This window comes from Populus euphratica, unplaced genomic scaffold, assembly GCF_000495115.2.
Source record: "Populus euphratica unplaced genomic scaffold, PopEup_1.0 scaffold99.1, whole genome shotgun sequence".
Taxonomy (NCBI): Eukaryota; Viridiplantae; Streptophyta; class Magnoliopsida; order Malpighiales; family Salicaceae; genus Populus; species Populus euphratica.
In genome coordinates, this window is record NW_011499902.1 from 784,441 (window position 1) to 800,823 (window position 16,383).

The following is a 16,383-nucleotide window of genomic DNA, read 5'->3' on the forward strand; positions in this document are numbered from 1 at the left end:
CAAAGAAGTCCGAATCTATTCTCCAGCCCAAGCACTGTTCAGTATTTGGCCCATATCTGGAGTTATAGAAGTCCAAATGACCTTAATTTGTACATACAAAAGCTAAGACAATTTCCTACAACTTTCATGTTTTTAAGTGGTTTTAATTTTGACATTATCAATGATGATTTGGGCAGACAAGAGAAGATAAGGATTATCACCATATCAAGAGAATCACCCACTCATTAATTAGTTATCAAATTAATAGTTTCTAATTTTGGCCTATAAAATGAGGCATTTGCCATGCATTTAGGCATCTTGGTTTCCAGATCAAGATCATGCTCTTGCTTTTTCTCTTTGTAATGTTTATGCTTTGCTTTAATTAATATCAAGTTTATGCCTTTCATTTACTTAGTTAACTTTTATCTTATTTATGTTCTTATTTTGTTTATTTATTTTTCTTTCTTCCATTATGTTTAGCTAAGTTTATTATCTCAAGGTGAAAAGGTTACACTAATGGTGTAAAAATAAGTATAGTGTAAATTTAATATGGACTTTAATGTTTGATACTAACATGTTTTCTATTTGTTATCTTGTTCACTCTTTAATACTTTGCTTGTTAAATGACTAATCTTGATTTATGTTGTATAACACTTGGTACAACAAATACTTGGCATTTTCATAGCCCATACTGCATGGTATAATCGACACCTAAGCTATGAAAGGAACTTGATTTGTTGTTAACATAAGTTATAATCATGAATGCCTGACGAGATTTACAAGTATTAGCATTACTCAAATAAGATAACTAATGTGATCATGTTAACAATGTATAATCTGATTGGAATCTTTTTTGTGTGTGGTTTTCAATTGAATAATAAAAGTTTATACTATACTTGTTTGACATACCATTAGTGGAACCTCTAACCTTGACATTTGTTATTATCATTGTTTATCCTTACATTAATATTCCATCTCAAAGTTCTCGTTATCTTCTTTTTCTTCTTCTTTTTTCTTTATTATTATTATTGTTGTTGTTGTTATTGTTACTACAACAACTACTACTACCATTATTATTATTGTTGTTGTTGTTACTATTATTATTGTTGTTGTTCTTATTGTTATTGTTGTTGTATTATTGTTATTTATAATTTGTACAATTAACCTCCCTGTGGTTCGACCCCGGTCTTGCCGAGTTATTTATTACTTTAACACTCCTACACTTGGGAGAAGACATCAATCTTTTGGCCGTGTCACATTTTCTTTCATTTACTTAGTTAACTTTTATCTTATTTATATTCTTATTTTGTTTATTTATTTTTCTTTCTTTCATTATGTTTAGTTAAGTTTATTATGTCAAGGTGAAAAGGTTACACTAATGGTGTAAGAATAAATATAGTGTAAACTCAACATGGACTTTAATGTTTGATACTAACATGTTTTGTATTTGTTATCTTGTTCACTTTTTAATACTTTGCTTGTTAAATGACTAATCTATATTTATGTTGTGTAACACTTGGTACAACAAATGCTTGCCATTTTCATAGCCCATACTGTATGGTATAACCGACACCTGAGCTATGAGAGAAACTTAATTTGTTGTTATCATAAGTTATAATCATGAATGCCTGACGCGATTTACAAGTATTAGCATTAATCAAATAAGATAACTAATGTGGTCATGTTAACAATTTATAATCTGATTGGAACCTTCTTTGTGTGTGGTTTCCAATTGAATAATAAAAGTTTATACTATACTTGTTTGACATACCATTAGTGGAACCTCTAACCTTGACATTTGTTATTATCATTGTTTAATCCTTACATTAACCTTCCATCTCAAAGTTCTCATCATCTTCTTCTTCTTCTCCTTCTTTTTCTTTATTATTATTATTACTACCACTACTACTACTATTGTTGTTGTTGTTGTTGTTGTTGTTGTTGTTGTTATTGTTATTGTTATTATTGTTATTATTGTTGTATTATTTTTATTTATAATTTATAAAATTAACCTCTCTATAGTTCGACCTCGGTCTTGCCGAATTATTTATTACTTTGTCACTCCTACACTTGAGAGAAGACATCAATCTTTTAGTTGTGTCGATAGTTTATTTAAAATAAAAATAGTACAAAATATAAAATTATAAACATAATTTATTAAAAATAAGCTGGAAATTAAAAGTTAACACCTACCTGAAATAGCCAAAACCACATATTGATATTAGGTCTCCACTTAGGATATCTGGAAACCTGACTCCATTGAAACAATGAAATCTCCATTGATGATATAAATGCCGATGTTATTATCCTGACACCCTCAATGTTTGTAAACCTAAAATTAAATAAAATTAATAAAATATTAATTAGTTGTTCATAAATTATGTTATACATATATAAAAAAAAAAAAACCAAATCCTAAACAAACTTACATTGAGGTCATCCTTCCATTATACCTGGTACTTGTGAGTAAATTGACCCCACTATGAAAGCACATCGCTTTTACGCTGTGAAACCGGGTTAGAAGAGGTAGCATTACAAGTTGGCGTAACTTCCTTGCCATGATCAGCACCTAAGGATATGTCCTCCTCGCTGCTAGAAGAACCAGTTGCAACCGTCTACTGATAATGTGCTATAGATTTCATTCTACATATTTTCATAAATTTATATGAATAATTATATAATTAACTACAATTATTTAAAATAAATTTGACAGCACCTCTCCTATATCGGAGGCTACCCATAATTTTCAAACCTACAAACCTTTACAGTAACCACAAACTAATTGACTCCATTGGAAAATCTTATATACAACTTAACATCTATAGAAATTCAATATCTATATATTTTCAACTAAAATCTACAAAAATGCATAAATGACAATTAAAATTAATGGAAATAATAGAAAACATAACAATTAAAATAGAATAAAATTGAGATAAAACAATGAAATTTAATTATTCATTCCCAATTACCATTTCCATGAAAAAATCAACAATGACAATTAAAATAGACTAAATTATCAAATAATTATTAAAATATAAATAATTAAATTTTCATTCAACACATCTATACAATTTTTTTAAAATAATTAAATAATTAAATTTAATTATGTAAAACATTTGCCAGTACCTCCCCTCTATTAGAGACTATCCATAGTTTTCATACCTACAAATATTGATAATTACTCAAATATTGTAAAATCAACTCTATACAATCTAACATCTATAAAAATTCAACATCTATATAATTTCAACTAACATCTATACAAATTGATAAATAACTATTAAAATTAATCAAAATAATAAAAAACATAACAAGCAATAATAGAATAAAATTAAAATTCAAAAACTAATTAAATTTAACTAAATATTTCAATTAATATTTTAAAGGTAAATTCAAAAATAACAACTTGTATTTAAGAAAATTTTCAATTATTATAGCAATACAAACAAGAAAATAAATTGAACAAATCAAAAGAAAAAACTAAAAACTTTAGGAATGAAAAGTGTTTACTTTAATAGTGTGTTAATTTCAAGATTTTATCTACAAACAATACACAAAACCACAAAAATAATTATAATTAAAACAAAAAACAAAAAAAAATACCAAAAAAAAGAAGAAGAATCATACCTTTTAATATGTTGAAAACTATAATGAAATCAATAAAAATATAATGAAAAACACAGAAGAATCATACCTTTGATAATGAGAATTTAAGGAGCTGGGAAAAAATGAATCGTGGAGGGGGGGTTTTATACTACAATTTTATCGATGAAATTTCTGACGGAAAATAGAATTATATTTCTTTGGGCGCTGGCATTAAATTTTGTTGGTAATTTCCATGGGTATTCGTTTAAAATTCACACTAAAATTTTGAGAATTTTGTCAATAACTATCTGTCAGAGCACGCGCATATTGGATTTGCCACATCCATAGGTAATTGTGCAGGTAATCTAATAGTTATGTGCATTGGAATGTGCACCATCCGTCTATGAATCCAATGGTGATTGTAGCAGGGACTGTAATTTTTTTGCAACTCTCTATGAAATACCGACGAGTCAAATTCTGTCGGTATAGCTGTTGGTGATTATGGCACAATGCTGTAATTTTTTTTGCAACTCTTTGTGAAATACCAACGGGTCCCATTCTCATCTTTTTCCAAGCGTTGTTTTTATGCCTATCCATCCTCCTACACAAAAGCTTAAATTGCAAACTTATAGCACGCACAACACAAAAACAAGAGTTGACATTTATAAAATAAATATTTCATGTTCCAAAATGTCATCCTTAATATTACATTATTAAAATAAGACTTTACAACATATTTAGTTAGAATTTTCATCTTCATCCTCAATTGAATTGTAATCAGCTTCATCGCACTCTTTATTATGGTTATCATCTTTTTTTATCATCATCTTGTAATCCATTAAAGCTCAAACATAGCATTCAACTTCTCTGTATTAACATCAACAAAACTATCATAAAAAACATGAAAATTTGAATTTTCTTCTAAGTTAATCGAAGGAGAAACTCGGTATGGTTCAACCAACTCATTAGCTTGAAAGACTTCATTTATCACACTTATGTTTTCATTCTCATCTTGAACAACCTCGACACAACCCCTAGGTTTGTTTTTTAAAATGGATAACCAATCAACTCTTGATCGGTCCTTTCTAAAGGAAGGGGTGTATGTGTAATAAAATTATTGGCATTGCTTTACGAAAATAAAGACATTGTTTACGTTGTGGTGTCTAGCTTTTGGGTTGATTTCAACAATACCATAATGAGGATCTACTCTAATTTCTTTGTCAGGTGTGTCATAGCAATAATATTTGAATAAAAACACTCTATTCTGCTCACTATGATATTATAGTTTGATGACCTCTTCCAATATACCGTAGTAGTCAACTTCAAACTTACTAGAAGTCGATCCCTTAATACAAACACCGTTGTTATATGTCTTTCTTCTATGCATGTATTCTTTAGTATAAAATATATATCCATTGACAAAATACTCATTATAGCACTCGACTTTTCTTTCAGGCCGAAAGCTTAGTAAAGACAGTGATGTAGCAGCTCTACCTCCCATTTGATAAACCTTCTATATCAAATACAACAATAATCAATAATCAGATATTATGTAATATTGACATATAGTTAATTACATTACAAGAGATAATAAGTTCATGATAAGATTTATATATGTTTTAAACCACGTGACAAATTGTTCATCTTGTAATTGAAACATCTGGGATTCGATCAACTATGAGTTATTTGATAGTAAGGATTATCGATGTTTCCTATAATGTTGTTCTAAATTATATGAGTTTATGGTATCATAGTATATAAATAGTACACTCTTCACGAAGTTTAAATCAAACATCTACGTATTTAATAAAAGGTCTCAACTTATCACAGTTAAATAAGACATAATTGTGTGCTTATCTGAACTCTATTTCAGAAAAAAAATCTTCCCTTCACGATATTTTTAGGTATAGGTCATCTATGATTGGAGAATATTGATGAGTTTTCACTTGAAGGCATTTCACCACCACCATCATGCCATGGAACACGGTTGATCCTCGTTCTTAAATGAGGCTCGAGATAATATGAGATAAATATTGAGATCTTCTCAACAATATTAACGCCTCAACATGTGCCTTGTTCTTAACTCTTTTTTTTTTAAGATTGAACAAGTACCTACATATATAGAATTAATAAAAAAATTTATCAATTAAGAAAATTAAGAAATATTTATTTATAAATTACATAGCAACTATAATATCTAACCTCTCAAATGCATACATCCATTTGTACTTGATTGGTGCTCCAACTTTTACCACAAATGGTAAATGTATGGGTACATGCTCAATTGGATCAAAAAATAATGGAGGGAATATCATCTCAAGTTTGCATATTGTCTCGATGATATTCGTTTCAAGCCTTTCAATGTGATTAACATTCAACTTACTAGAGCATATATCTCTGAAGAAATGACTGATCTACGTGAGTGCATCTCATATCCTCTTTGGCAACAAATCACAAAAAGCTAATGGGATAAGTGTTTACATAAACACATGGCAGTCATGACCCTGCATTCCAAATAATATGCATTCCTCCATATTAATTAGCCTTGATATGTTTTAGGCATGTCCATCGGGAAAACGCAAACTCTTAAGCTATTTATAAACTAGTAGCTGTGCGTTTTGCTCTAACATGAAGCTTACTCTTGGTTTTGCGACCCGTGACCAATCACATACCAATTCCATATTTTTATAGTTATGGAACAACACTATATCCAATCTAGCCTTGATGTTATCCTTTGTCTTCCCCTTCACATCCATAATGGTGTTAAAAATATTCTTAAACATGTTCTTTTCAATGTGCATAATGTCAAGGTTATGGCTAAGAAGATTGGTCTTCCAATAAGAAAGCTCCCAAAAGATACCTCGCTTCACTCAATAATGGGTCAAACCAAAACTAAAAAACTTCTGCTTACTTGATTGGAGACCAAACATAATGTCACCGTACTCTGACACAATATCATGCAATTCTTCACCAAAAAGACACGGGGGTGCAACATCCTTTTCAACTTTGCCAACAAAGAAATCCTTTATATTCATTCTGTACCTGTGATTAAGTGGCATGAAATAACAGTGATAGTAAAAAAAAAGAAACTTTACCCCTATTTGTTAGCATGAATGCCTTGTTATTCTTCATATAGTATGGATATGCTAGTTTTTCATGTGTGCTCTAACATGACCAAAAGATTGATATCTTCTCCCAAGTGCAGGAGTATCGAAGTAATAAATAACCCGGTAAGACCAAGGTCGAACCACAAGGAGGTTAATTATATAAATTATATATAACAATAACACAACAATAACAATAGTAACAAAAATAATAGTAGTAGTAGTAGTAATATTAGTAGTAATAGAGAAGAAGAATAAGAAGTTGATGAGAACTTTGAGATAAAAGATTAACGTAAGGATTAAACAATGATAACAACAAATGTCAAGGTTAGAGGATCCACTAATGGTATATCAAACAAGTATAGTATAAACTCTTATTATTCAATTGGAAACCATACACAAAGGAGGTTCCAATCAGATTATAAATTGTTAACATCATTACATTAGTTATCTTATTTGATTAATGCTAATACTTGTAAATCTTGTCAAGCATTCATGATTATAACTTATGTTAACAACAAATCAAGTTTCTTTCATAGCTCAGGTGTCGGTTATACCATATAGTATGGGCTATGAAAGTGCCAAGCATTTGTTGTACCAAGTGTTATACAACATAAATATAGATTAATCATTTAACAAGCAAAGTATTAAAAAGTAAATAAGATAACAAATACAAAACATGTTAGTATCTAACATTAAAGTCCATGTTGAGTTTACACTATACTTATTTTTACACCATTAGTGTAACCTTTTCACCTTGACATAATAAACTTAATTAAACATAATAGAAGAAAGAAAAATAAATAAAAAAGATAAGAACATAAATAAGATAAAAATTAACTAAGTAAAGGAAAGGAAATAAAAGGGATAAACAAGATATTAATGAAAATAAAACTTAAGCATTAAAAAAATACAAAGAGAGAAAGCAAAAGCATGGTATTGATCTAGAAATCAATATGCCTAAATGCATGGAAAATGCCTCCTTTTATAGGCCAAAATTGGGAACTATTGATTTGATGACTAATTGATGAGTAAATGGCCAACTCTTGATTTGGTGACAATCTTTATCTTCTCTTGTCTACCTAAAACACCATTGATAATGTTAGAATTGGAACCACTTGAAACATGAAAATTATAGAAAATTGTCTCCGCTTTCCAGAAAAAAAAAATGGAGGTCATTTGGACTTCTATAACTCTAGATATGGGCCAAACACTAAATAGTGTTCGGGCTGCAGAACCAATTCAAATTTTTTCATTGTTGCTACAATTTGGACTTGAAAATGACCTTATTAAATCTTGGGCTCCATGTGAAAGTTGTAAGCCTATATCTTGCCTTTCCATTCATATAAAGCAAATCTAAATTCGAGATCTACACCTCCAGATATGATCTAATTACCGAATACTATTTTGTTTTGGATTGTACCAACATCTCTTTTCTAAGTTTAGCCATCTCTTTATCCTTTCAATTTTAGTTGTTAACTCATCAATCAATCCTTTCATTTATATGATAGGCCTATATTTAAAATGAACATTTACCATAAATTAAAGGTATCTTATATTATTAAATATGTTATTATAAAACATACTTTAGTTAATGACTTATTAATACTTCAAGTGCAAAATGATGATATAAAACCATGATAAAAATACACTTTTAAGTACTAATCACACCCCCTAACCAGCTTATTACTAGTCCCTAGTAATCAAAGAGTTAAAATAGAAAAATAATTTGTAAATTTCACAAAGCAAAGTATTCATCATTCAACTTTCATTAATCTATTCAGATAAACAAACTCTTATTAAATTGATATATTTTCTCACTACCTCTTAAACAAAATATTAATAAACAATTATTTTGTGCTCAATATATCAACACATAGTTATGGGGCTTTACTTGGAAGAAAACAAAATTCTTCTTCTAATTATTAAGGTTAACTTTCTTAGGTTAGGATTTTTTTTCTTCTGTTTTTTGTTTTTTGTTTGTATATATATAACTTAAAACATAATGCATCTTTAACTTGTGTAACGAACTTTCGGTTAATAACTCCCAAACTAGTTGATCTTAGGGCATTGGGTGTTGAGACACACTTATGAGCTTAGTAACTCATGTTGTAGATACTGACACATAGATAGTGCAATGTTTGATTCCCTTAATCTTTTCTCCTTAACCCATGTGATTAGTGCTTAAAAGTGCATTTTTTATCAAGGTTTTATATCATCATTTTGCACTTGAAGTATCAATAACTCCTTAACTAAAGCATGTTTTATAATAACATATCTAAGAATATAAGATACCTTTAATTTGTCGTAATATTTATTTTAAATGCAAGCCTATCACACAAATAAAAGGATTGATTGATGAATTTAAGAAATGAAATTGAAAGGATAAAGAGATGGCCAAACTTAGAAAAGAGATGCTGGTACAGTTCAAACCAGAACACTGTTTGGTAATTAGATCATATCTGGAGCTGTAGGTCTCGGATTTAGGTCTACTTTATATGGATGGAAATGCAAGACATAGGCCTACAACTTTTATATGGAGCCCAAGACTTAAAAGGTCATTTTCAAGTATAAATTGTAGCAACAACAAAGAAGTTTGAATATGTCCTTCAGTCTGAGCACTGTTTAGTGTTTGGCCTATATCTGGAGTTCTAGAAGTCCAAATGACCTTATTTGTTTACCTAACAAAGCTGAGACAATTTCCTACAACTTTCATGTTTTCAAATGGTTCCAATTTTGATGTTATCAATGATGTTTTGGGCAGATAAGAGAAGATAAGGATTGTCACCAAGTCAAGAGTTGGTCACCCACTCATCAATTAGTCATCAAATCAATAGTTTTCAATTTTGGCCTATAAAAGGAGGCATTTGCCATGCATTTAGGCATCTTGGTTTCCAGATCAAGATCATGCTCTTGCATTCTCTTTTTGTATTTTTTATAATGTTTATGCTTTGCTTTGATTAATATCAAGTTTATGCCTTTCATTTCCTTTCATTTACTTAGTTAACTTTTATCTTATTTTGTTTATTTATTTTTCTTTCTTTCATTATATTTAGCTAAGTTTATTATGTCAAGGTGAAAAGGTTACACTAATGGTGTAAGAATAAGTATGGTGTAAACTTAATATGGACTTTAATGTTTGATACTAACATGTTTTGTATTTGTTATCTTGTTCACTCTTTAATATTTTGCTTGTTAAATGACTAATCTAGATTTATGTTGTATAACACTTGGTACAACAAATACTTGGCACTCTCATAGCCCATACTATATGGTATAACCGACACATAAGCTATGAAAGGAACTTGATTTGTTGTTAACATAAGTTATAATCATGAATGCTTGACGAGATTTACAAGTATTGGCATTAATCGAATAAGATGACTAATGTAATCATGTTAACAATCTATAATCTGATTGGAACCTCCTTTGTGTGTGGTTTCCAATTAAATAATAAGAGTTTATACTATACTTATTTGACATACTATTAGTGGAACGTCTAATCTTGACATTTGTTATTATCATCGTTTAATCCTTACATTAATATTTCATCTCCAAGTTCTCATCTTCTTCTTCTTCTTCTTTTTCTTTATTATTATTATTATTATTATTATTAGTATTACTACTACTACTATTATTAGTACTATTACTATTATTAGTATTATTATTATTGTTGTTGTTGTTGTTGTTGTTGTTATTATTATTATTATTATTCTTGTTGTTATTGTTATTGTTATTGTATTATTGTTATTTATAATTTGTACAATTAACCTTCCTATGGTTCGACCCCGGTCTTGCCGGGTTATTTATTACTTTGACACTCCTGCACTTGGGAGAAGACATCAATCTTTTATTCGTGTCAAGTTTTTGGCGCCGTTGCCAGGGAGGTATGTTTTGTATAAATTATAATATTTATTTTATTTTCTTTTTTTACTTTTCTTGTATATAACTTTGTTTCTTTTCTCTTGTTTCTTTTGCTTTTGTTTTCTTCTTCCTTTTATTCTATTCCTACACGTGCATGAGAGTGTGGTCACGTACATCAAGTGGTAGACTTTGTAGGATATCCTCATCATTTTCAGAAAATATGGCCGAAGAAGATAATCAATCACTTCATAATGAGAATAAAGAGAATAACCGTGTCAAAACACTTAGAGACCAGATGAATCCCACAAGCACAAGTGCACCATCATGCATAGTTTTTTCTCCCGATGCATATCATTTTAATTTTAAGCCAGGTATTATTCAACTTTTACCTTCTTTTCATGGCTTAGAATTGGAAAATCCATACTTGCATTTAAGGGAATTTGAGGAGGTCTGCAACACATATAATAACTTAAATTGTAGCATGAACACCATCAGATTAAAGCTTTTTCCTTTTTCATTAAAAGATAAAGCTAAAACATGGCTACAAAATTTAAGACCAGGATCCATTCGTGCTTGGGATGAAATGCAACAACAGTTTTTAAAGAAGTTTTTCCCATCTCATAGAACAAACTCTTTCAAGAGACAAATCACCACTTAACAGTTTTTAAAGAAGTTTTTTCCATCTCACACAACAAACTCTTTCAAAAGACAAATCACCTCTTTCAATCAAAAACCAGGAGAAACATTTTACCAATGTTGGGATAGGTATCGAGACTTGCTTAGTACTTGCCCTCATCATGGTTTTGAAACATGGAGATTGGTTTCACATTTCTATGAAGGGTTAACACCTAAAGATAGGCAAATGGTTGAATTGATGTGCAATGGAACTTTTGAAGATAAAGACCCTGATGAAGCAATGGAGTACTTAGACTTGTTAGCTGAAAATTTTTTAAAGATAAAGACCTTGATGAAGCAATGGAGTACATAGACTTGTTAGCTGAAAATGCTCAAAATTGGGACACCGCGGGTACTTATGAGGCACCGAGTAAAACTCAACCTCATACATCTAGTGGAGGTATGTACAACCTTAGGAAAGATCATGACCTTCAAGCCAAGTTTGCATCTTTAGCTAGAAAAGTCGAGGCACTAGAATTGATGAAGAATGGTCAATTAAACTCTGTTGAAAACATTGTGTGTCAAATCTGTGAAACAAATGAACACTCAACCAATGATTGTCCAACCTTGCCTTCTTTTAAGGAATGTCTTCATGAACAAGCTCATGCTTTAAATAGTTTCCAAAGGGCCAACCACAACCCATACTCCCAAACATACAATCCTGGTGGGAGAAATCACCCAAATTTCAGTTGGAAGAGTGAGAACAACAATGCACAAACTTCACAACCACCGTTTCAAGCACACCACAATTTCCAAAATTTTCATGGATATGCACCTCCTTATGCTCCACCTCCTAGAAGAAATCTTAAGGAAACATTGCATGCATTCATTGAAAAGCAAGAGACAATCAATACTCAACTTGCTCAAAACATGATAGATTTTAAAGATACTCTTGCAAAATTAACATCTGCTCTCAGTTTTCAAGAGAAAGGTAAGTTTCCATCTCAACCACAACAAAATCCCAAGGGGCAATACAATGCAAATACAAGTAGTTCCGTAAGCCACCGCCTAGATCAAATCAAATCAGTCACTACTCTGCGCAGTGGTAAGGTTATTGAAAAACCCTTTCTTGAACCTTATGAGAAAGATGATGAGTCAATCTCTGAGGGTAAGGAAGGGGTTGAGTCTGAAAATTGCAAAGAAAAGACTGATTCTCCACCAGCACTTCCATTTCCTCAAGCCATAACCAAACAAAGGAAAGTCAATCACAACTCTAAAATTTTTGAAACTTTCAAACAGGTAAGAATCAATATACCTTTGCTAGATGCTATTAAACAGATTCCTTCCTATGCTAAATTTTTGAAAGATCTATGCACTGTGAAGAAGAAACTGAATGTGAAAAAGAAAGCCTTTCTAGCCGAACAAGTAAGTGCTATTCTTTAGAACAATAATGCTTTGAAATATAAAGACCCTGGTTGTCCTACAATTTCTTGCTTTATTGGAGAGCATAAAATTGAAAGAGCTTTACTTGATCTTAGAGCTAGTGTGAATTTACTTCCATATTCAGTTTTTCAGATTCTCAATCTAGGTGAGTTAAAACCAACTTCTATATCTCTTTTACTTGCCGATAGATCTGTAAAAGTGCCTAGAGTACAAGTCGATAAATTCATTTATCCTGTGGATTTTATTTTTTTGGACACAGAACCTGTTGAAGCATGTAATTCATTTCCTGTTATTTTAGGACGTCTGTTTCTTGCAATTTCTAACGCATGGATTAATTGTAGGAATGGACTGATGAAGCTATCATTTGGAAACATGACATTGGAGATGAATATTTTCAACATTTGCAAGCAACCTGGAGATGATAATGATTTACAAGAAGTAGATCATATTGACGAATTAGTTTATGATTAACTTGAATCTACTTTAAGTAAAAATGAGTTAGATGAATCTGAAGATTTGCAAATGATTTATTCTAAGGAAGAAATCACGGATGAAACAAGCACCGAAAATGTTGATGCGAATCTTTTGTCAACACTCACAACAGATTTGACATCTGACATCACACCAATCGATGATTACTTTCCTAACGAATCCCTACTTTCTCTTAATCCAATGTCTTGGTATGATAAAAATATCAATTTTCTTGCTTTAGGAGACTTTCCAGCTAATTAGAGTACTCAAGACAAAGAAAAGTTTTTGAACGAAGTGAAGAACTTTTATTATGATGACCCTAACTTATTCAAATATTATCCTGATCAAATATTTCAGAGATTCATTCTCGACAATGAGGTAAGTAGTGTCATTAAACTTTGTCATTCTGAAGCATGTGGAAGTTATTTCTCGTCAAAAAAGACAGCTATAAAAATCTTTCAAAATGGATTTTATTGGCCCACCATGTTCAAGGACACACATGCATTCTACAAAACTTGTGAAAATTGTCAAAAAGTTGAGACTGGTCAAAAAGTTTTGTTTTATAATTCTCAACTCTATTCATTCCCTAGAGAGCTAAGATCAAGATGGAACAATCCTTATGGGGCCTGTGATATTGAGAATTCAATGAATGATAATGTTTTTATGGAAAATGGACATCGTTCGAAAGCTTACTTTGATAATTTTCCTCGTGAAAATGAATCAACTGGTTTGAATGATCTTGTAGATAAAAGTTGATTATTTTATTTTTCTTACATTGTTTTTCTGTTTCTTTTTGAGTGATTTTTTGCTAGTTTCTCTCACCCCGGTCAAATGGCGGATAACGGTACTCCGTGACTTAAGTCGGTTCTTTCAGTTTCCCACAATAACTGATATCTGTGTATATATTTGTGCAATTCTTTGAATCTCTCTTCCAATTCTCATTTGAAAATGGACACTAATTTTGAAAAATTGAAAAAGTATTTTCTCGTTCTGCCTTAGAATGCGATTACAAAAATATACCATGCTAGATGTGCAAGATTGAGATCGTTAATGAATCATGGAATTCCTGAAGACATTCACTGGTTGGTTGAAGCAAAGGTCAGATTATTAGGTGAGTCCTCTAACTCCTTCATTTCATACATGCCTGGAATAGGTAAGAGCACTTTTGCAAAAAAAACGTCATGCAAAACGACTAAAAGTCTGTCATCGATGTGCTAGATGGACTTGTAATACACAATGTCATTCTTTAGGACTGGTATCTATAAACCGTGAAGATAAAATACAATTCATTAAGGATGGCCTGAGTAAGGAGTCTTTAGATAATCTTCTATTGACTCTTGAGACGCATCCTAGTGGAGATGTGCATCGTGTAATTCATGATTTATGGCCACTATTTCATAAAGAACATGATCGACTTAGTCTTGGGAATCTAACTAAAAAAGACCCTATCATCCAGTTTTTAAGAAAACTGGATGGGTAGCCTATCCCTGACCCATAGAGGGTGTTTAAGCCGTTCTTGGACGTAAAACCAAGGGAAGATGTGAGCCACAATCACAACTACCTGTATGTACACATGCTTTTTCAACAGTAAATAAATAAATAAATAAAGAGAGAGAGAGTGTGTGTGAGACTCCAGCTAGCCTACATATAGGTGGTATGATTGCCTTTATAATTTCTCATCTATAAAACTGATTAGTACTTAAAAGTGCATTTTTATCATGGTTTTATATCATCATTTTGCACTTGAAATATCAATAACTCCTTAACTAAAATATGTTTTATAATAATGTATCTAATAATATAAGATACCTATAATTTGTGGTAAATATCTATTTTTAATGCAGGCCTATCACATAAATGAAAGGATTGATTGATGACTTGAAAAACTTAAATTGCATGGATAAAGAGATGGTCAAACTTAGAAAAGAGATGTCGGTGCAATCCAAACCGGAACACTGTTCGGTAATTGGGTCATATATGGAGCTACAGATCTCAGATTTAGGTCCAATTTATATGGATGGAAAGGTAAGACATAGGCCTACAACTTTCATAGAGCCCAAGATCTGAAAAGGCCATTATCAAGTCCAAATTGTAGCAACAACAAAGAAGCCCGAATCTGTCTTCCAGCCCGAGCACTGTTTGGTATTTTGGCCATATCTGGAGTTCTAGAAGTCCAAAGGAGCTGAATGTTTTACACAAGAAAGCTGAGACAATTGCCTACAACTTTCATGTTTACAACTGGCTCCAATTTTGACGTTATCAATGACGTTTTGGGCAGACAAGAGAAGATAAGGATTGTCACCAAGTCAAAAGTTGGCCACCCACTTATCAATTAGTCATCAAATCAATAGTTCCCAATTTTGGCCTATAAAAGGAGGCATTTGCCATGCATTTAGGCATCTTGGTTTCCAGATCAAGATCATGCTCTTCCTTTCTCTCTTTGTATTTTTTGTAATGTTTATGCTTTGCTTTCATTAATATTAAGTTTATGCCTTTCATTTCCTTTCCTTTACTTAGTTAACTTTTATGTTCTTATTTTGTTTATCTATTTTGCTTTCTTTCATTATGTCTAGCTAAGTTAGTTATGTCAAGGTGAAAAGGTTACACTAATGGTGTAAGAATAAGTATAATGTAAACTTAATATGGACCTTAATGTTTGATACTAACATGTTTTATATTTGTTATCTTGTTCACTCTTTAATACTTTGCTTGTTAAATGACTAATCTTGATTTATGTTGTATAACACTTGGTACAACAAATGCTTGGCACTTTCATAGCCCATAATGTATGGTATAACCGACACCTGAGCTATGAAAGGAACTTGATTTATTGTTAACATAAGTTATAATCATGAATGCTTGACGAGATTTACAAGTATTAGCATTAATTGAATAAGATGACTAATGTAATCATGTTAACAATATATAATCTGATTGGAACCTCCTTTGTGTGTGGTTTCCAATTCAATAATAAGAGTTTATACTATACTTGTTTGATATACCATTAGTGGAACCTCTAACCTTGACATTTGTTATTATTATTGTTTAATCCTTACATTAATTTTCCATCTCCAAGTTCTCATCATCTTCTTCTTCTTCTCTTTCTTTATTATTATTATTATTACTACTACTACTATTACTACTACTATTACTATTACTATTATTATTATTATTATTATTAGTATTATTAGTATTATTATTATTATTATTATTATTATTATTATTATTATTATTATTACTACTACTACTACTACTACTACTACTACTACTACTACTACTACTACTACTACTACTACTACTACTACTACTACTACTACTA